Consider the following 23,433-nt stretch of genomic DNA (forward strand, 5'->3'; position numbering starts at 1 on the left):
GGTACTGTGTATATAGTGCTTTGAAAGTCCCCCCCCCCCCCCTTTGTCTGAAGGATGTTATTCTGCAGAACAACAATATAGTCAAACACAAAACCAGGTGAAGGGCAAATCTGGCAAATTTCCGAATCCGTCACAATATAATTGTAACATTACAATTGTATGAATGTGGCTATAAGTTTTAATGCTTTAGATATTTCAGAAAATTGCACATCTTTGTAGGTATTATGTATTCCTTAATAGTTTTGATAATCTTTTTGTTCTCAGCCAGTCTTTCATATGTTCTCAGTGTAGTAAAGAGAAACCTCAATTTGACGATGATCATTTAGTTGAGGAAAGAAACTAACTGGTGTTACAGGTGATCTGCAATCTGACGAATAATTTATTCATCATAGATGTCTGTTAGAATTTACAATGTTCTAAAGCCATTTGTTTGTGTAGGTCCACTAATGACTGGATCCTACATTTATGCACAGTTCATTATGGTAACTCTGCATGCAGACAAATAATAATAAAATCCACTATTGTTGTGTTCATGGTCCAAATTATGTTTTTGTAATTGAAACTGAGGCTAACTATTTGAAATGGTTTTGCCTATGTCTCAAGCTGTGAACAGAGAAGTTAAGAGGTGTAGGATTTTATATGTAAATAATTAAGAATCTTGGTTTGACAACCAACATAATGTAGGGAAGTATATGCAAGAGAAATGACAAATGAGCAGATTAGAAACCTGACTAAAATTCTCCACAATTAAATATTTTAATACGACAGACTCGTTGTATCTTCTCACAATTTATATGCAAGGAATTTAGCTCAAAAGGGGAATTAACAGTTTATTTGGGGAATATTAAAATTAATGTTTACGTCTGATCAAAGTCTTCGGCCAGCGATGAGTTGATCGGAACGTAAGATTAATTCTTACAGTAATACTCCTTTCATGGTCATTGACAATATCACAAATAGATCGAAATACTTTTTATGAGCGTGTAGCATTTAGGGTTGACAGATTTCAAGAGACCGATAAGATTTAATCAAATACACAGTCAACTACTCTTGGAATACAAATAAGACTTTATCTAAACTAAAACATACAACTAAACTAACTTAGACAAACAAACATAAGTTTGGTTTGGTTAGTGAGTTTTGACAGATGAACTTTATGGAGTCTATAGACCTTGCCTTAAACCACCAATACTTAAGTACGGCGTGATTTGAGATCGGGTTCCACAAATTATATTAAAGAGACACCAGCACTTTCAGCAAAAGTTTGGAGGTCTGCACTTGTGTTACGTTGTATGGTGTTGAAGTCCTAGATGTCCTTTTTGGCTTGGCTTGTGGAAGTTCTTTGTCTGTTCCATCGATGGATGGGTGATAGAATGACCAGGCGGAGCCCCGGAAGCAAGGACTCCCGCAAGGGAGAACTCCCCGGAATCGATGTCCAAGTGTGTGTGAAAGCCGTAGAGCAGGGTAGAGGAGAGCAGGTTGTCCAGGCTGGTCTTTTAACCCTTTCTGTTTACTCACACCCCAAAGAGGCTCTAGGCCAATCAGAGGTATCTTTGTTGTCACATGGTCATTTGTGTCCTCCTCTCAAGATAATTAATTTACGACCTATTGTTCTAAGGTTTGTGAATTTCCCGCTCAAAGTGAACATTTTCATCATGAATTATAAAATTATAACTGCAAATAACCTGAATATACTTCACACCATCATTCTGGAATTTAAGAGACAATCAATTACATACCAGACACTTTCTTATTACATTACAGTAATAATTCAGATATAATGCATGAGAAAACTTCCTACTACTTTGTTAGATTTAAGCATGGATAATACATTTCTCATTATGAGAAACATACTTGTCAGGGTTATCATCTGTATAAGATGCATTTTGTCTTTTTTTTTTTTTGTAAAATCCTACACACGGCTGTATATTTGGATAGTGGTGAAATAAGAAAAGTCCAAAGTCCATGTCAAATGTTCATGAATTAAGCTTCATGTGAGATTGTAAGCCAGAAACATGCCTCATGATTAGTATAAAAATTTTAGTGTAGAGGGTTGGTTATATTGAAGAACAACAGAATGTCTTTGTTCTGAAATTCCCATGGCAACCATGGGGAAGTTTCAGCAAATGGTCTTATCAAAGAGGAGAGGGGTTTTGTTGTGCTTCTAATTCACAAGCTAGCATTTGAAAGTGAGAGAACTGAAAAGCATTGTGGATCATTCTGAATGGCAGGTGATAAACTCATACTCAAAGAAAAGTACATCAAAACCACCATTTTTTTTTTTTCTTTTTTTTTAATCTTTAACATCCCAAAAAAAAGTATTTTCCACCCATGCCACACTCATTTTCATCTTAACTTATCATGGTCACTCACTCAACACAGGAATATGTTTATCCAAAGCAAATCAAACTTAATAAACAAATGCCACATTCTTAATCATGCATGCAAACAAACCCTCCTCCAGTTGTGATTTTTTTTTTTTTAATTTTTTGGCCAATGTAAATGAAACATTTCTTAGGCAGCTTAAAAAAATGAGGAACGAAAAAGGATAATTATGAGTGACACTATAGAAAATTCATGTCATGTACATACTGTATAATATTTCCTTCATATGATTTTTTTACACTTGCATCAATGTATTCCCTCCACTGTAAATGAGACTGATATTCTTGTTTCTGTGTGTCCACACAAACAGCACTCATGCATTGCAGGAGATACATAACAGAGCCAGGGTTCAATCAGAAAGAAAGTCCCAAAAATGTATCGCTGCAAAATGCAATCTTGCAATAAAATTTTCCTCAGTTGCATCCAACATGAAGGGAGGGACTCATGAAAATTTAACCAAGGATTGCATTTATGCCAGCTCATATGACAAAAAACAAAACAAAAAAAACAAACAAACATCTAATGTATGTTTGCCACACATAAAATATACACTCAATACTCAGTTTTAGGGCACGCAATGTGAAGCTCTGCACATCATTGTAAATTTGGTCCACCCCTTTTGTTAGTTTGTGTCCACAGTATGATCCTGCCCTCATCAAAGAATCCCCTGGAGGCTAATATCCATTTTTATTACATGTTGTCTGTCTTCTCCAAGACACTACAGAGAATCCTTTGGCAAATACTGCAAGAGAGTGACAATAAAGATACTTATGAGTAACCTAGGGGATTGAAAATCATAACAGTGAGCTGATCATCTCATATTGTACAATGAGGAGCTTTCTGATAAGTCATGTAGAATTGCATTATAAAAGGTGTCATTTTTCCAATGTTAACATATATTTCTCCCTGTTTGATATGCAGAGACAAGTGTAAGTAAACCATTCAAAGGTTGATTCCCTCAGTCCATAAAGCTACAATGTTTACACTTCTATCAAAACATTGCTCTGTTTGCTTTAGCATCCCAACCAGCCTTGAAGCAACATTTTCTCAACCAGTGATGTGAGGTTAGGGCAGGACTTTTTTTGTTTGACTATGGCAGACTGGGGGAGTGTTTGAGAAGTCATTATTTTCTAATGTTTGCTTAGTGATGCTAACGGCAGAGAAACTGAACACTTCACCTTTAGGGCGGCTACACACTAGTGCTTAAGCTGCATCAGCGAGCCCTAGAAATCCTTTGATTTCAATGGGGAATTTGTGCCACAAATCTAGAGGGCAAGTGCAAGGGTTTACAAAAGTGACGCTCTGTCATCAGACTGATCTCACAGGGAACTCGGAAATGGTGGGTTGACTTTTCTTTAGCTGAAATAGGTCTGTGTGACTTCCCATGTGATCATGTTGCCGTCATTGTGACCTAAACTCACACTTCTCACTGTGTCTCACTGACACTGACCTGGCTTTTCCCACACCCTCAAACTGAGCGTCAAATGCTAAAAAAGTTTTTACCAGTGTGTAGATGCCCTTTAAGACATGAAAAAGAGAGTGAATGAGAGATAAAAGTAGACAAAGACCTACCAAGGGAATGACTTTCACATTGAGAAAAGACCCCAAACACTTCAGGTTGGGGAGCACCTTGTGGGAAAGACTGTATGCCGGTTTACTCATTTGTCATTAGCGTGGCTTTTGTTGGGGATAACCAGTGGGAGGTGATAGAGAAAATGGGATTTAAGCAAGTGGATGTGATTTGTTCAAGGTCTCTTTCTGTCCAGCTCATGAAAGTAGGGTATATTACTCTCGGTCACAATTAAATTGCAGCTGTCAGCAGTCGTGATATAAAAACAAGTGAGCACAGCCCTCTTTGCTCCAACCTTGGTAAAGGACAGAATAAGATATGGTGGGGTCAGTTATGCATTCTAATACATTAGATTTTCTCTCATGCAATTCAAATTCAATTCAAGTGTATTTGCCCTCTTCAGTCTACAGTACATGACTCAGGCACTTTGGACACATAGACACAGCTGATGTGCACACAAACTACTTACAAATGTCAACAGCTATGAAGTGGCACACGCTGCAGCACATACAAGGACAATGCCCATGTGTCAACACACACTGGCACATAAGAACAATATCAACTTCCTTTTTTCACCTTGGCTGCAGATCACTAAATCTTTCAAATAATAAAAGGGTGTGTCATACACATTACATGTCCATAAGACGTCAGGCTACACAATATATCTATCACTCATAAAATATGACATATTATGCCAGGGGTTGGCAAGCTATGGCACGAGTGCCAGCATTGGCATGCGGAGGGGTAATCACCGGCATGCCAGCACCAGCGAGAGGGGAGTAGACTATTTTATTTATATAAATTCTGCACATGCATTTCAATATACATACTGATGTAATCCTTCCTCATGATCACGCAGCTTGTTCCCTATCTGTCACTCACTCGACGTTGGTGTTGATGTAGTGACACTAGGGGTCACTCTTGGGAGCCCGAGACACATCTGGTCTTTGACAAAAGGCCAGTGAAAATTGGCGAGTGGTATTTGCATGCCACTCCCCTGGACATACGGGTATAAAAGGAGCTGGTATGCAACCACTCATTCAGATTTTCTCTTCGGAGCCGAAAGGTCATGCTCACTGAACTGAATTCCCACGACTGTTCATTCACCTCTGCTGGATCTGACGGCGCATTTCAGCGGCTTCTCCCCCCTCTGCACTGGTGCAATGCAGAGAATGCCCCTGGGCGCTTCAGCAGAAATAAGAGTATATTTCTTTAAAAGAGCGGCACACACGGAACGTCTTTTTAAATACGCATATTTTTAAAGATGCCTTTCCTTTGCGTGTTATCCCTGGTTGTGCACGTTATCTCTCACATTCTGACAGTCACAATCACTGTCTTTCGTGTCTGGGCACTGCTCACGCGGAGACAGCGTTCGTGGATGGCCATGTTCTCATTGCGAGGACACGTCCATGGCAACATTGCGGTCGCGGCTCGCCCTCGTAAGAAAGCAAGCCACCCCAGAGACACCACGCCTTGGTCCTCTTACCCACGGGTATAAGGCCAGCACAGCTAACACTGGGGGCGATTTGGGGATCCCATTGGGACTGCCTCCACCGGGTATCCCCCCGCGGACCTCCCATTCCCCAGCACGCTTGTCTGCCCCGATCGGGCTTCCAGATGAGTCCGCCGGCTCATCTCACAGCGAGTTCGACCTCTTATTCGGAGCCCGCGAAAGTGATGAGCTCTCGAGCACAGTATCAGAGAGCGGGCTCGTCCAGTTGGAAGCCTCGGCTGGGCTCCTCCCTTCGGGGACGACTGCACAGTCACAGGCTGACACGGAGATGACGACATGCTTTCCCGGGCAGCCGCGAGCATTGCTAGAGTGGAACTCTCTGCTCTTCCCTGAAACCTCGCGGCTCGGTGATTGGTTCCTGGGCTCGCAGCGCCGCTCAAAGCCACGATCTGCCCCGGTTCCTTTCTTCCCGGAAGTGCACGAAGAGCTGACAAGGTCACGGGAGGCACTTTTTACTGCCCGGTCCCAATCTTTTCAGCTTCCCCACCCTCACTACCCTCAATGGTGGGGCAGCCAAGGGCTGTTTGGCAATTGCCCGGTGGATAAAGGTGCTTGCGGTGCACCTGACGGCCAAGGCCTACGGTGCCGCTGGACAAACTGCCTCCGCCCTGCACACTATGGCTCTCCTGCAAGCCCGCCAAGGCCCCAAAGGAACTGCACGAGGGTAGTTCCGCCCCGGGATTGATGCAGGAACCGCGCTCCGCGACCGACCTCGCTCTCCGAGTGACGGAGGTCACATTAGTGGTCCAGGAGCGCCACCTTTGGCTCAACCTGGTCGAGATGGGTGAGGCTGACAGGACACGATTCCTTGCTGCCCCCATCTCCCAGGCCAGCCTATTCGGTGACACCATCAGGGACTTTGCCCAGCAGTTCTCGATGGTGGAGCAGTAGACGGATGCTAGCCGGCATATCATGCCCCGGCACGGCTCAAGATCCCACACCCTGTCTACTCATCACCAAGGGCATCCCCCTGTGATGACTGCACTGGCTCTGCCGCAGCCCGCCCCTTCGGCCCGGCCCGGCGTGGAGCCCACTACAGGAAGCAGACGCCACCCGTCTCGCGGCCGCCCAGAACCCGTGAAAGGCTTCAAAGTGCCCTTGAGATGGGCGACCCAGCGACAATGAAACCCACTGCTCTGGAGCTGGTAAGCAGATCTCTCCATCTTTTTGTTACCTTTTGCATTTAATTGCGCTGCATGCCCAAGTGGCTGCAGTACTTGAGCTCAGCAAGAGTGGTTTCCTTGTTCCCTGGGTCACGTATCCGGTGTGCACGGCCGTCATCAAGACCACCACTCTATTTGGCAGGTTTGGCACTCCAGCGGTGGTCTCCCACCCCTGAGCGCCCAGCTGTGGCAAAAATCCACCCCCGATGCGACAGTCTCCACGGGTCACGAGGACAGGACTCTTCCACCCCCATCCCAGGCTGTTCCGGGGGTGGTCACAAGGAGCCAAGTAAGTGCTTCGATGTCCTTAGACTCAGCACGGCCACGACGTGGTGTGGCACCTCGAGCTCCGCCCCGCCACTCCGCCCCACCTGCCGGTACGTCCGATGACGTTGTCCCTTTTGGTCCCCCTTGCACGGAACATGGATGCATGGCTTGCACTTTTCCAATCCGTCGTGAGGGCTGGTCCAGACCATCCGACTCGGCTACGCGATTCACTTCGCTGGGCATCCGATCTCTTGTGCGGAGATCGCTACCCTCCTACGGAAGGACACGATAGAACCTGTCCCTCCAGCCGAGATGAAGAAGGGGTTTTTCAGCCCCTACTTCATCGTACCGAAAAATGGTGGTGGGTTGTGGCCAATCTTGGACCTGTGAATACTGAACTAGGCTCTACACAGACTCCCGTTCAAGATGCTGATGCAAAAACACATTCTGGCGAGCGTCCGGCATCAAGATTGGTCTGTGGTGGTAGACCTGAAGGATGCGTACTTCCACGTCTTGATCCTCGACACAGACCCTTCCTGCGGTTTGCGTCCGAAAGTCAGGCGTATCAGTACAAAGGAAACAAAGGTTGCAGAGGCTGCCCTTGCCCCGTTAAGGGAGGTGGGCATTCGCATTCTCAACTATCTCGATGAGCTAGGATTAGCTAGTCATTCTCGAGACATGTTGTGCACACACAGGGACCTGGTGCTCTCACACCTCAGCCGACTAGGGCTTCGGGTCAACTGGGACAAGAGCAAGCTCCTCTTGGTTCAGAGCATGTCTTTTCTCGGTTTGGAGTTGGACTCAGTCTCCTTGACGGCGCGCCTTATGAACGAGCGCACCCAGTCGGTGCTGGCCTGTTTGAAGGCGTTCAAACAGAAAACAGCGGTTCCACTGAAACTTTTCAGAGGCTCCTAGGGCATATGGCATCCTCGGTGGTGGCCACCCTGCTCGGGTTGATGCATATGAGGCCGCTTCAGCACTGACTCCAGCCACGGGACACATCACGCGGTCATCACACTGGTCTGTCACCATCTTTTCAGCCCTTGGACCAACCTCTCGTTTCTACGGGCAGGCAATCCTCTAGAACTAGTCTCCGGGCGCGTCGTGGTCACGACAGATGCCTCCAAAACGGGCTGGGGCGCTGTTTGCAACAGGCATGCAGCCGCAGGCCTCTGGACAGGTCCGCGACTGCATTGGCACATCAACTGCCTCGAGTTGTTGACAGTTCTGCTCGCCCTGCGGCGGTTTTGGCCGTTGATCCAGCGCAAGCACGTGTTAGTTCAGACAGACAACATGACAACGGTAGCATATGTCAACCGCCAAGGCGATCTGTGCTGTCGTTGTATGTCACAACTCACCGCCGTCTCCTCCTCTGGAGTCAGCAGCACTTCAAGTCGCTGCAAGCCACTCACATCCCGGGCAACCTCAACACTACAGCGGACGCGCTGTCATGACAGGTTACCCTCAGGGGAGAGTGGAGACTCCACCCTCAGGTGGTCCAGCTGATTTGGAGTCGATTCGACAGGCACAGGTGCACCTGTTGGCCTCCCAAGAATCCTCCCCACTGCTCGCTCTGGTACGCCCTGACCGAGACCCCTCTGCATAAACATGCTGGCACACAGCTGGCCCCCTGGCATGCGCAAATATGCATTTTCCCCCATTGAGACTACTTGCACAGACCCTGTGCAAGGTCAGGGAGGATGAGGAGCAGGTCGTCCTGGTAGGATCCTACTGGCCCGCCCAGGCGTGGTTCTCAGACCTCACACTCCTCGCGATAGCACCCCCGGCTTGCCCTCCTGGCTGCGCTCACTTCCATCAAGAGGGTAGGTGACCTGCAAGCGTGCTCTGTCAGCAAATGTGCCTGGAGTTCGGTCCGGGTTACTCTCACGTGATCCTGAGACCCCGACCGGGCTATGTGCCCAAGGTTCCCACCACCCCTTTAGGGACCAGGTGGTGAACCTGCAAGCGCTGCCCCAGGAGGAGGCAGACCCAGCCCTGTCGTCGCTGTGTCCGGTGCGCACTTTACGCATCTATTTGGATTGCACGCAGAGCTTTAGAATCTCTGAGCAGCTCTTTGTCTGCTTTGGTGCATAGTGGAAAGGAAGTGCTGTCTCCAAGCAGAGGATCACCCACTGGCTCATTGATGCCATAACAATGGCATATGTCGCCCAGGACATGCCGCCCCCAGTAGGGCTACAAGCCCTTTCTACCAGGGGTGTAGCGGCTCCTTGGGCCCTGGCCAGGGGTGCCTCTCTAACAGACATTTGCAGAGCAGTGGGCTGGACAACACCCAACACCTCTGCAAGGTTCTACAACCTCCTGGTGGAACCGGTTTCATCTCAGGTAGTGGCACGCAACACAAGCGGATAAGCCCGGGATAGCCGGCCGGGTGTATCACTTGCACATAGCGCCTTCCACCTCCTTTTGAGCTGAAGATGTGCGCCATTAATTCCCAGTATTGTTCACAAGTTTGTTCCCCGGTTTGACTTCCTCTGAGCCCTGTGGCAGTCGGGTTTTCTGAGAAATACTCTGCCGGCCCAGTACACGCGCTAACTAAGAGCCCTGTTCTGGGGTAGGTGCTCCGCATGTGGCATTCCCTGTAAGGCTAACCCCATGCGATTTATATATCTTCTGCTAATTTGTTTCTTTGTTGGCAAACTGTGTCTTCCTTGGGTAGAGCCCCTCTGCCCCAGTCTCCATGTTTGTAGTAACTCCTCCCCCATTGGGCAGGATCTACCTTGAAGACTCTCCACATGGTTGGAAAGACCATGTGACATATTTTTCCACTTAAATACCCCCCCCCCCTTGTGCAAGGTGTGGTCTCCGCTGTGTCTTCCCTTGGGAGGGACACCCCCCGACTAGACCTGGCAGCCCAGTCAGATAATCCCCCTTCTTTTTTAGGGAGTGGAAAAAAAGACGGAGAAAAGAGACCACGACTGGGTTAAGCCTGTCTCTATCTTTTGGGTAGTCGACTTGTCCCCAAAAAGGGCTGTTCGACACTCATAACTATGTTGGGGGAGGTTACGTGTCGACCTGGTGTGCTGGCTATGAGGCACACAGTAGTCTGCCCACCACACACTGCCAGTTCACGTAACAGTTCAGCCAATTGTGGCATTTCGTATAGGGACCCCTAGTGTCACTACATCGACACAACGTCGAGTGAGTGACAGATAGGGAACGTCATGGTTACTTGTGTAACCTCCGTTCCCTGATGGAGGGAACAAGACGTTGTGTCCCTCCTGCCACAACGCTGAACTACCCACTGAAATGGCCGGACCTTATATCGGCTCCTCAGCATAAAACCTGAATGAGTAGTTGCATACCAGCTCCTTTTATACCCGTATGTCCGTGGGAGTGGCATGCAAATACCACTCACCAATTTTCACTGGCCTTTTATCAAAGACCAGAGGTGTCTCAGGCTCCCAAGAGTGACCCCTAGTGTCATTACATCGACACAACTTCTCGTTCCGTCCATCAGGGAACGGAGGTTACACAAGTAATCATGACGTTTTCATGAGCTGAATGGGAGGCTAAACAAAAAGTAAAAATATGACGAGACTGCAGTATACCCAACAGACTCGTGCAGCACGTGCAAGCCATTCGTGCATCACGAGCCGGCAAGTGCTTCACTTTCAGTTAATGTTTCAGTCAGCACAGCCATTGACCAGGAAAATAAAAAAATGGCGCTTCATGTCAAAAAGGTTGCCGACCCCTGTATTAGGCAATATCATTGCCTCAGTGAAACAGTGCAGAAGTCATACATTTTCATTCTTTTGTCTATTGGCTTTAGAGTAGGGAATAAGCGGGGTAAGAATTTCATAAAAGTCTTCATAAAAGTGTTCTAAGCCATGAAACAAACATCCAGATCAGAGGTGAATCACTTTTTTTTTTTTTTTAAATCTGACAAATAGACAAAGGTACAAGACTGTGTACTTTCTGACTTTAATAAGGGAATGAACTACAATCCCATTAAGCATGGAAACAATAGAAACATATAGAACTACTGATGTACAGAAACGATATATTTTAACTCTAAAAAGGGCAAGCATATAAAGGTACCTCTGAAAATCAATTCATTGCTATTGCCCAACACATTGGGGCCCATATAAGACATTTCCATGTTTTTTATTTGTTTTTTCTTTTTTTTTTTTTTTTTTTTTTTTCAAAAGTAATGTTTTTATTTTAAATTTTAGCTTGTAGAAATCATAAATGTTTTTTTTTTTTTTTTTTTTTTTAAAAAAAAACATTGAAAAGATAGGAGCTTCTACCTCGAGGTCACTTGTCTTCTCAAAAAAACAAAAAAAAAACAAAACAAAACAAAAAAAAAAACTTTTTAGGGTTAAAGAAATAGTTCACCCAAAAATGAAAATTCTCTCATCATTTACTCACCCTTATGCCATCCCAGATGTGTATGACTTTCTTTCATCTGCTGAACTCAAATGAAGATTTTTAGAAGAATTTCTCAGCTCTTTTGGGTCATACAATGCAAGTGAGTGGGTGCCAAAAATGTGAAGCTACAAAATTCACATAAGTCAGCATAAAAGTAATCCATTAGACTCCAGTTGTTAAATCTATATCTTCAGATGCGATATGATAGGTGTGGGTGAGAAACAGATCACTTTCACATTCTTCTTCTTGTGTTTTTGGTGATTCACATTATTCATGTATATCGCCTCTTACTGGGCAGGGAAAATAATTAAGCAAAAAAAAAAATTTAAATACTGATCTGTTTTTCACCCACACCTATTATATCACTTCTGAAAATATGGATTAAAACACTGGAGTCGTATGGATTACTTATATGATGCCTTTATGTGCTTTTTGGAGTGTCAATATTTTGGCACCCATTCACTTGCATAGTATGGACCTACAGAGCTGAGACATTCTTCTAAAAATCTTAATTTGTGTTCTGTAGAAAAAGTCATACACATCTGGGATGGCATGAGGGTGAGTAAATGATTAGAGAATTACAATTTTTGTGTGAACTATCCCTTTAAATTTATTGCAAAATGTTCATATATTTAAATATAGGCTATGAGTAGTTTGAGAGATTATGGAGAATAACACTTCTGCATTCCTTGCTTTCGGGGGTGCCCCTCGCAGGGGGAACTTACTTCCAGTATCAACAACGGCCACTGAAACGTGTGCAAGATCTGCTGAAATCAAAGTTTTCACACAAATTAAAGGGCTTGTAAATGTTTGATCTGACTTTTTGCTTTGTTGTCAACTCTACAGAGCTCTAATTAGGATACTGATTATGGTAAAGAACATTCTGACAACTTTGAGGAAGGCGTAACATGACTGAATCCAGCATATTCAGTAAAAAATCCGAGCTTCTAGTTGCCCTAGACTACACCGGTTATAAATAACGTGTGAATTCGCGGTTATTTCATTCTCTTTGTCTGTTTGGGTCAGCTCTGCGTTATCGCAAGTGTAAACAGCATGTTGTGTGCGGAGAAAATCAGTAGCAGCCTGCTCCCCTCACTGTACAGCTGATCGCTTGCACCATGGACACTTTCATAAACAGGGACACTTTTGTCATCTCTCTCCCTGATTTTTCATCTCATTCACATGCTTCTGACACCATAATAAAACTAAGTGTGATAAAGTTAAATGTTTGAGTCATCATTCGGGATAGTATTCATTAAACTCTGAGCTTTTCACATCATGAAGCCAAACCAACTCAGATATACAGGTACATCTGCCTTTTTATAGCACACGGCTCAAATGTCAAAATAAGATTTTTTTTAAATTATTATTATTATTGTCATTTTATCATTCTTACAAATAAAAGAATAGAACAATGACTGAAATGTTTAGGAAAAACATGCATTATGACTGTTTCTTTGTGAGATTTATTTTTTTCTTATTTTTTATATATATTTTTTAAAAGTAGCTAATAATCTTACTCTCTTAAACTGTAATAGCTCTTATGGCTGCTCGTCATCATCTTAAAGTCTGTAAACCTGTGCTGTAATATTCAAAGCAGTGCTCACTGCCCACATTATGTACACGCTTTTGTTATAATTAGTATTAAATACATTGTTTATTGCACAGTTCCTTATTGTTGTCTGTTGATCTTTTTACTGGAATGGCGAGGTTAATTAACATTGTACATAATTTATGAAAATAGGTAAATAAATTTTAAACGGGACGAGATGACTTTGTTTCATTACTAAATTTTATAATTTATTCTTTTAAAAATGGCATTTAATATTTTTGGGAGTTTCATACAAGGTTCAGTTAAACATATTTAATTATTTGTATTTCTGAATCTGTGCTGGAAGTATATAGAGCTTTTTTAAAAAAAAAATGATTTCCTCTGATATGGTGATGAGAGTAGGGAAATAGTTGAATAAATATTCCTGCTGAGACGGGAGCTGGCAAATAAACCATTGCAGCTCTGCATTTGAGCACATAAACTCAAAAGAGACTGCAGCCTGAATAGCCAAATCAGTTGAGAAAAGATTAAAAATAATTTGTGTATATTATGTTGTGACTTGTTGGAAAACAGACCATACAGAAGAGGTAAGAAGCATAATTAGAGGCAAATGTACACTAAAGCGATAGCTGCAAACTCGTAGCCGAAGTAGATTTAACCTGTTGTGTCATAATTTCCGATTCTTGTGAAAAAGGCTAATTGCATCAGTCACAGCATGTCATGGAAGTGGCCGGTCATTGTTGAGCTTGTTTGCCAAGTTAGTATGCCGTGATTCTGATTGGTGGATTCTTGTTTTCAAGATTCACAGGGAGTGCAGTTCTTCACCAGGAATTTTACTATTAAACAAGTTTTTTTTTTTATTATTTTTTGTTTTATCAAAATTGAAATAAAATGGACCGATGGCTTTAAGAAAGGGAAAGAGAAAGCATATACCTTCGATTAACAACCTCTGTGCTCACAGCAGCTCTATTTTTAAAGCTTTATATGTTAGCGTTAAAACTTATGTTTTACCATAGGAGAATTAAATAATAATAATGGAATTTTTACAACTGGAACCAGACTGTTGTGTTCTATTATATTTAAGTCTGCTATCAAATTAACAATTTTAGTCTGCTATAAACTTAAAAATGTGCACTTCAAATAATATATACACACACACACTACCGGTAAAAAGTTTTGAAACACTTGACTGAAATGTTTCTCATGATCTTAAAAATCTTTTGATCTGAAGATGTATGCTTAAATGTTTGAAATTAGTTTTGTAGACAAAAATATAATTGTGCTACCATATTAATTTATTTCATTATAAAACTAAAATTGTATTAAAAAAAAAAAACTTTTTTGAAATTTATGACTTGGACCAAATAATTAAGACCAAATAATAAAGAAAAGCAGCCAATAATTGCCCAACATAGATGTGAACTCCTTCAATACTGTTTAAAAAGTATCCCAGGGTGATACCTCAAGAAGTTGGTTGAGAAAATGTCAAGAGTACATGTCTGCAAATTCTAGGCAAAGGGTGACTACTTTGAAGATGCTAAAATATAACATAGTTTTGATTTATTTTGGATTTTGTTTAGTCACAACATAATTCCCATATTTCCATTTTTGTTATTCCACAGTTTTGATGACTTTACTATTATTCTAAAATGTGAAGAAAAAAAAAATAAAGAATGAATGTTTCAAAACTTTTGAACAGTAGTGTATATATATCATAAATGTCTTCTTTATACAACAAAATTATTAAATAATGCACTGTCCCATTCCAAATTCTGAATTTGTATTAATGTATTGTATTTTCATTTTATTTTATGGCACCTTATTTACGTTTTCTTAAATCTATCCACGAACAAGCCAGGAAAAGTTTAATATTCATAATATTTCAATTTTGTGAAGAAAAAAAATGGTTTTGACATTCCCTTTTGGCTTTTCATTTTTGAAAACATGTCACATTCATCACATTCATCACACACACACACACATGTTGGTGCAGCTATCATTATGAGGACTCTCCATAGACATAATGATTTTTATCCTGTACAAACTATAGATTATATCCCCTAACCCTACCCCTAAACATAACCCTCACAAAAACTTTCTTCATTTTTACATTTTTTTTATTTTTTTTTTTTTATTATTGAAAAAGTTTTAAGCGATTTGAATTATGGGGACACTAGAAATGTCCTCAAACCACATTTATAGCATAATACCCTTGTAATTACCAATTTGAACCTAAAAAAAAGTCCTCCTAAACCACTTAAACAATAATGCCACAGTCTAAATCACTGAGATCACATTTTTCCCCATTCTGATGGTTGATGTGAACATTAACTGAAGCTCCTGACTCATATCTGCTTGATTTCATACATTACACTGCTGCCACACGACTGGCTGATTAGATAATCGCATGAATAAGTAGGTGTATAGGTGTTCCTAATAAAGTGGTCAGTAAGTGTATATACTACACAGTATATAGTGTGTGTGTGTGTGTGTGTGTGTGTGTGTGTGTGTGTGTTTTATCAACTCCTAAATTCTTTTGTGTTTTGTTTTTTGTTGTTAGATAAAGTTATCCTTCCATAAGAAGTTTTCAGGCTTCTTCTCAGCAGATCTCTCTCTCTCTCTCTCTCCTGCCAGTTCTAGACAATAAAAAATAGTTGGCTTGGATTTTTTTTCAACAACTTTAAAAATGTCCTTGGAATGAGCAGTATTATCTTAAAGTTTAAGTTGTGGAGCAGACACAGTGTGGGCCAAAAGTGGGGCAGTCAGCAAAGTGATTAACAAAGAAAATAAAAAATGGCACTTCATGTCAAAGGTTTCCGACCCCTGACGTACAGTTTAGAATCTTATTTATTTATTTGTATTTAAACAATCAATTATAAAATTATATACCGAATCTTTTGTTTCAGAAAAGAATTCCAAGGATTTACATGGAATAATTTTCTCCCCAAATGCAGCAGGCTCATTCTCACCTCATCAGTGTGTATATGAGATGACTAAATAATTTCAGATTGATCTGCATTACTGATAAATACTTTCAAATAATAACTGCATGGTTTCAGTTTCATAATTTGCCAAAATCAGTCAAGTGGCAAGCAATTACACATACTGTAATAGTAAGATAATATCCACTCTTCATTATCAATATCCCTTTGGTGATTAGCACTACCCTCTCTATATGAAATTTTAATGATCTAAGGTTCATTGCACTTCATAACAGTGAAAGTTAAGCTTTAAATTGTGATTAAAGTATCAACTACACAAAGGAGAATGATTTCAGAGTGCCAAGAAGCAGTTTACGAGCTGTGTTCAAAGATCACTTTGAGACTGAAGCTCTGCGACCAGTATGTTGGGCGGTGCATGGTCCTCACTCATTAGAAAAAGGAATTAAATGATATCTTCAATGCCCAGGACAGAGCATCGTTCTCTCTTTTTCTCTCTAATGAAAATATTTCATTTCTTACCATCTAATGTTTCATTCTGTTCCAGTCTATCTGTCACTCTCCCCTCTCCTGCTTTCCCTCTCTCTCTCTCTCTCTCTCTCTCTCTCTCTCTCTCTCTCTCTCTGTGTGTGTTTCTGTGCACTTGTGTGTAGGTGGACACTGTAGGATGGGTCTTTTTGAGTGCTAGTGAATGATGATCCCCAAGCTTTGAACATTAAAGCCACAGTAACAGTGAGCTGTAGCCAGAGTGGGAGGTGGGCAAATATCTGCCACACACCTCCAACCACCAAAGTCAGAGCTGACTCTGATGTGTTGACATGCAGACATCAGGTTACAGACTTCTGCTGCACACTGCTTGGTCCACACATTCAATACTGTGGCAGGTTTAATAACACTGACACTGAGAGTGTGTTGATTTTACCCAGTTAGGAAATTGATCTGCTTTCTGGCATACCTTGTTGTTTATTTTTTGATTTTGTCAGGAGGCTAGACAACTTTTCTGTATGTTGAATTTAATACATTGTTTATTTGGTACAAGAGACCACAAATGGATGTTGGGTGTGTTATTAAGCAGCTTTAATATTTCATCTATGGGATTTGGTAGATCAGCAGTGCAGTTATAGATTGAGCAGCATGAAAAAAAATTCAGCTGTGCACTAGATTGTTTTTGCACAGTGCAAACAAAACTATATTTGTGTTTGTCATAGTGCTTGGCAAAAATTGAAGGGCAATTCTGCTATTCCAAAATGTTTTTTTTTTTTTTTTTCAGGTGTACACATTAGAATGCTTACAACAGTTAATGTGGGTAACAAATGAAAATTAAGCAAATAGAATAATTACTGGGAGATGTTGCAGACTGTATGGACAATGTAAGATAATGTCTAGTGAGCCACTCAATATTCCAAACTAAACCCTGACATGGTGCTTGGGACCCTGACACGAAGGCCTAGTGTCAAGACGGACATTGGAAGAATATTACAGTAATAATTTATACTATTTTTTTAATCTGAAATCCAAGTTACTTGTCCTATGTACTACTTACAGTTGCTAAATAGGGCTGAATGGAATTGGTTTTATTTATTTTTTTTTCCAAAGTTCACTTTAGTTTTTCCCCAAATTCAGTTTTTTTTTTTTCATTTATTTTTTTCTAAAAGTTTAAGTTTTTAGCATCAAAATGATGCTAATCAAATGAATTCATTAAAACTTTAAACAAATTAAAATAGATTTTCAATAATAATAATAACAATTATTATTATAATTATTATCATTAGCATATGATAGAGTGTGCTTGATGCTTATGGTGCTGTGTTTTCAGTGTATGATTGATCGGATTCGTTTTAACCATAAATATGTCAAATTCCATGACATTCTGCATTTTATAGTAAATTTTTTTTCATGACTCACTTCCTTGTTCTTTCAAGCAATGTTTGAAAATATTGAAGTCATCCGAGGCCATTTTACTATAGTCACAAGATTGCAGTAATTAGTGAAAGGGAGAGACTGCAGAGTGATATGAGAGACACAAGTAGCATTGGCACAGTATGTTGCAATGGACAATGGTCAAAGCATACAGTTGAACAGTCATTGCACAAAACAATATTTGACAGCTAAATGCCAATCGATTGAATATTCCAGAGAACTGTGTAATAAACAGTTAAATAATTTTGAAAGAAGTCATATTTTAAAAAAATCTTTTTTTATATATATATACCGTGGGGCCATTTTGCAGTCTTCTCTCTTTTGCAAAACTGTTGTGATTGTGTAAAAAAAACATGAAACAGAATATAAAATAGATTTAAAAAAAAAAATAAAAAAAAATAAAAACACTTGGAATTTAAATCTTATATCTTTTTTTTTTTTTTTTCCTCCAGAAAATCTTGAAATCAAAGGGCACTCTTTGTGATATGGGAGCTCTTTTGATAATTGTTTTATGACATGTTTCTCCCAATCTCAAATTTGTGTTGTTTGTCTAAATCTTTTCTTTCAGAATAACAGATCACAGTTAAAGGTCACAGTGAATGATCAGTGGAACTTTTTTCCCAGATTTCAGGGGATTCATGCAAAATTAAACATTCTCACTGCCTCTGTTACTTCAGTGGGGCAAGTGATGGCCTCGTATTTTTTCAGCTATGTAAATAATTCTGAAAATCCAATCAACTGCCTACATGTCTATTTATGGTTCATTTCACCAAATATCAAATTAGCAAATATCCAACACAGTTTAGAAGCATCCGTCTGTAGATCAATATTTTGATCATTAGAAATTGAGGTAGGTTTCACCTACCTCATGAGCTGAGTGTGCTGTGGTTTAATGGGTTGAGTGTGATGTGGTATTGGTGTATTGGGCAGAGTGTACTGTGGTTTGCTTTGCTAGGCTGACTGTGGTATGGTTTGTTGTGCTAAATGTGGTGAAATTTGCTTGGTGAGATGAGTTGCTGAGATGAGTGCAGTATAGTTTGTTTGATTGAATGTGGTGTGGTTTGTTGGGCAGAGTGCTCTTTAGTTTTCTGGACTATGTGTGGTTTGCTGGGCTGAGTGTGGTGTAGTGTGCTGGGCTGTGTGTGGTGTGGTTTGTTGGGCTGAGTGTGGTTTGCTGGGTTGAGTGTGGTCTGGTTTGCTGAGTGTTGTGTAGTTTGCTGTGCAGAGTTTGGTGTAGTTTGCTGGGCTGAGAGTGGTGTGCTTTTTCGGCTGTGTGTTGTTTACTTTGTTGGGCTTACTATGGTGTGCTTTGTTGGGCTGAGTGTGGTGTGGTGTTCCTTGGGCTGAGTGTGGTGTGGTGTTCCTTGGGCTGAGTGTTGTGTAATTCGCTAGGCTGAGTGTAATGTGGTTTGGTAGGCTGAGTGTTGTGTAGTTTGCTGTGCTGAGTGTAGTGTGTTTTATTGGGATGAGTGGGGTGTGGTTTGCTGGGCTGAATGTTGGGTACTTTGCTAGGCTGAGTGTGGTGTTGTTTGTTGAGCTGACTGTGGTGTGTTTTTTTGGGGGGGCTGAGTGTGGTGTGGTTTGTTGGGCTGAGGTTGGTGTGGTTTGCTGGGCTGAGTGTGGTGTAGTGTGCTGGGCTGTGTGTGGTGTGGTTTGTAGGGCTGAGTGTGGTTTGTTGGGCCGAGTGTGGTCTGGTTTGCTGATCTGAGTTTGGTTTGCTGGGTTGAGTGTTGTGTAGTTTGCTGTGCAGAGTTTGGTGTAGTTTGCTGGGCTGAGAGTGGTGTGCTTTTTCGGCTGTGTGTTGTTTACTTTGTTGGGCTGACTATGGTGTGCTTTGTTGGGCTGAGTGAGGTGTGGTTTGCTGGGCTGAGTGAGGTGTGGTTTGCTGGGCTGAGTGTTTTGTAAACCACACCTCACTCTGACCAGCAAACCACACCAAACTCAGTCCTCCTAAAAACACACTACACTCAGCCCAGCAAACTACACAACACACAGCCAATCAAAACACATCACACTTAGCCTAGCAAACTACACCACACTCAGCCCCAAAAAAACACACTACACTCAGCCCAGCAGACTAAAACCACACCACACTCATCCCAGCAAACCACGCCACATTCAGCCCAACAAACTAAACATCACTCAGCCCAACAAATCATGCCACAATCAGCCCAGCACACTATACCACACTCAGTCCAGCAAACCACACATTGTCCAGCAAACTAAATGGCACTCTGCCCAAATAACTACACAACACTCAGCCCAGCAGTTTTGATAGGCTGAGTGTGGTGTGTTTTTTGGTCTAAGTGTGATTTGAGTTACTGGGCTGAGTATTGTGTAGTTTGCTATGCTGAGTGTGGTGTGGTTTTCTGGGATGAGGGTGGTGTGGTTTGCTAGGCTGAGTGTTGAGTAGTCTACTGAGCTGAGTGTAGTGTGGTTTTTTTGGGGCTGAGTGTGGTGTGGTTTTTGGGCTGAGTGAGGTGTATTTTTCTGCTCTGAGTGTGGTGTAATTTGCTAGGCTGTGTGTGGTGTGGTTTGTTGGGCTGGGTGTTGTGTAGTTATTTGGGCAGAGTGCCATTTAGTTTGCTGGACAATGTGTGGTATAGTGTGCTGGGCTGATTGTGGCATGATTTGTTGGGCTGAGTGTGGTGTGGTTTTAGTCTGCTGGGCTGAATGTAGTGTGGTTTTTGGGGGCTGAGTGTGATGTAGTTTGCTAGGCTTAGAGTGGTGTGTTTTGATTGGCTGTGTTGTGTAGTTGTGCTGAGTGTGGTATGTTTTGATTGGCTGTGTGTTATGTAGTTTGCTGGGCTGAGTTTGCTGGGCTGAGTGTAGTGTGTTTTTTTTGGGGAGGTGGGGGGCTGAGTGTGGTGTGGTTTTCTGGGCTGAGTGAGGTGTATTTTTCTGCTCTGAGTGTGGTATAATTTGCTAGGCTGTGTGTGGTGTGGTTTTTTGGGCTGAGTGGGATGTGGTTTGCTGAGCTGAGTTTGTTTTGCTGGGATGAGTGTGCTGAGTGTGGTGTAGTTTGCTGGGCTGAGTGTGGTGTGGTTTGTTGGGCTGGGTGTTGTGTAGTTTTTTAGGCAGAGTGCCATTTAGTTTGCTGGACAATTTGTGGTTTGCTGGACTGAGTGTGGTATAGTGTGCTGGGCTGATTGTGGCATGATTTGTTGGGCTGAGTGTTGTTTAGTTTGCTGGGCTGAGTGTGGTGTGGTTTGCTGGGATGAGTGTGGTGTGGTTTGCTGGGATGAGTGTGGTGTGGTTTGCTGGGATGAGTGTGGTGTGGTTGCTGGGATGAGTGTGGTGTGGTTTTAGTCTGCTGGGCTGAGTGTAGTGTGGTTTTTTTTGGGGCTGAGTGTGTAGTTTGCTAGGCTAAGTGTGATGTGTTTTGATTGGCTGTGTATTATGTAGTTTGCTGGGCTGAGTGTAGTGTGTTTTTAGGAGGACTGAGTGAGGTGTGGTTTGCTGGGCTGAGTGTTTTGTAGTTTTGATAGGCTGAGTGTGGTGTGTTTTTTGGTCTAAGTGTGATTTGAGTTACTGGGCTGAGTATTGTGTAGTTTGCTGTGCTGAGTGTGGTGTAGTTTGCTGGGCTGAGTGTGTTGTGTGGTTTGTTGTGCTGAATGCAGTTTAGTTTGCTGGGCTATGTGTGGTTTGCTGGGCTGAGTATGGTGTAGTTTGTTGGGCTGAGTGCTGTGTGGTTTGTTGGACTGAGTGTTGTGTGCTTTGTTGTGCTGAGTGTGGTTTGCTGATCAGATTGAGGTGTGGTTTGCTGGGCTGAGTGCTGTGTAGTTTGCTAGGCTGAGTGTGGTGTGTTTTTTGAGATGAGTGTAGTGTAACTAGCTGGGCTGAGTTTATGTGGTTTGTTGAGCAGAGTGTTGTGTGGTTTGTTGGGCTGAATGTGGTTTGTTTTGCTTGGCTGAATGAGGTGTAGTTTGCTGGGCTGAGTGTGCTGTGGTTTGCTGAGTTGGGTGTGGTTTGCTGGGATGAATGTGGTGTAGTTTATTGGCAGAGTGTTGTTTATTTTTCTATATGAAGTTTGATGTGGTTTGCTGGGAAGAGTGCATTTTAGTTTGCTGGGCTAAGAATGGTTTGATGGGCTGAGTGTTTTGTGGTTTGCAGGGCTGAGCATAGTGTGGTTTGATGGGCTGGGTGCAGTTTAGTTTTTATGGGTTGAGTGTGGTGATGTTTGCTAGGCTGTCTGGCTGATGGTTCATATAGTTTAGTGCTGTAAGTGCATGATTAGTGTGGATGAGCCGCAAGTTCTCCTCCTCCAAAATAAAATGGCTTCTGGCTCCCAGAGAAAAGGTGCTGTATAAAAAGTAATCCATCATAAGCAGACTTTATTACCTGTGAAATGGTTCACACTGTTTTCCAATGGGGGTAACTTGCTTTTATGTTCATTCATAATAAAGAGGAAAGTGAAGGAAACATTTTTAGCTTCAAATTGAGAATGTGTATTTGCACAGCTTGAAACATTGAACAGTGTGTCAGAAGCTTTTGTGGAAGTTAATGATTTTGTATACATGATACTCAATAGCTTTAAACCAGAAGCATTTTCTGCGAGGAGGCAAGGGAGGCTGTGCCTCCTTAAAATAATTTACTGTTCAAAAACAAAACAAAGCAAATATTGTGAAACATGGGATTAAATAGTGTGTAAAGCACTCTTTTTTTCTAAAGTAACTCTGTCCAAAAGTGACACCAGTGGATAAAGTATCAGAGGGAGTCAGTTTCTCTTTTGCCTTCTTTGAGCTCAGAGCATTATCTTTGATATCCTAAAGTATTGCATGAATGAAAGGGAGGTAACAAGGAAATACAGGCAAAAAGTCATGTGAGTGGAGGCCACAATGCTATGATTAGCGGATTACTCTTTCAAATGAATCATTTTTATCATATTAAGCAAATCTGTATGAATGGATCAAAATGGTCTAATTGTATGACCTAACAGAGTTAACAACTCACTCGCTCACTCAGAAATCGGCAGTTCTGGTTGCTTCTGAATCAAAATGAACTCAAAATAATGATCTGTAAGAGTTGTTTTTAGCAACCACTCAGCTCACTTAAATTAGAGGTGCATCTCCGTGACTGCCACCTTCATGACATGCAGGCGTTTACCAAGGATATATTGACTAATGTTGCAAAAATAAATGTTTTTTTTACTAGGAAACCATGAAAACATCAAATAGAACTGAAACATGGATTAACATTAGACTGGAAAAAGCCCAAATGCAGTGAGGGGACATTGCCTCCTCAGCTCAGAAGTCCACCACACAGCACTTAAGCATGTTATTTTATTGTTGGCAGAGGCTATTTGCACTAAGTGCAAATAGCGATAGATGCTATTTACACTAGGTACAAATAGTGTCGAATATTTTTAAGTTGAGTATAAATTAATCAAGTATAATCAATGTAAATATAGCCATTTTATTCTACAATTATTTCTGAAGGTTAAGCATGAATTTTAGTGTGTGTGTGTGTGTGTGTGTGTGTGTGTGTGAAGCAGCCTGTATAGGAATGGAATGTGCTCACATAGGGTAAAACTGTTCTCATGACTGCTGAGAAAATATATGGTGAAGTTCCTCCACAGGTGGCTCCTGTCCACTTCTTAAAATAGACAGACTGGAGTCAGAGAATAGGACGATGTATAATGGTGACATGTATGGAATGTTTTGGCCATGCCTTGGTAGATCATATATAAGTGGGAAGGAACCCATTTACTGGAGTTCCTCTGCAGACTGACTCGG

Source organism: Myxocyprinus asiaticus, chromosome 27, assembly GCF_019703515.2.
Source record: "Myxocyprinus asiaticus isolate MX2 ecotype Aquarium Trade chromosome 27, UBuf_Myxa_2, whole genome shotgun sequence".
NCBI lineage: Eukaryota > Metazoa > Chordata > Actinopteri > Cypriniformes > Catostomidae > Myxocyprinus > Myxocyprinus asiaticus.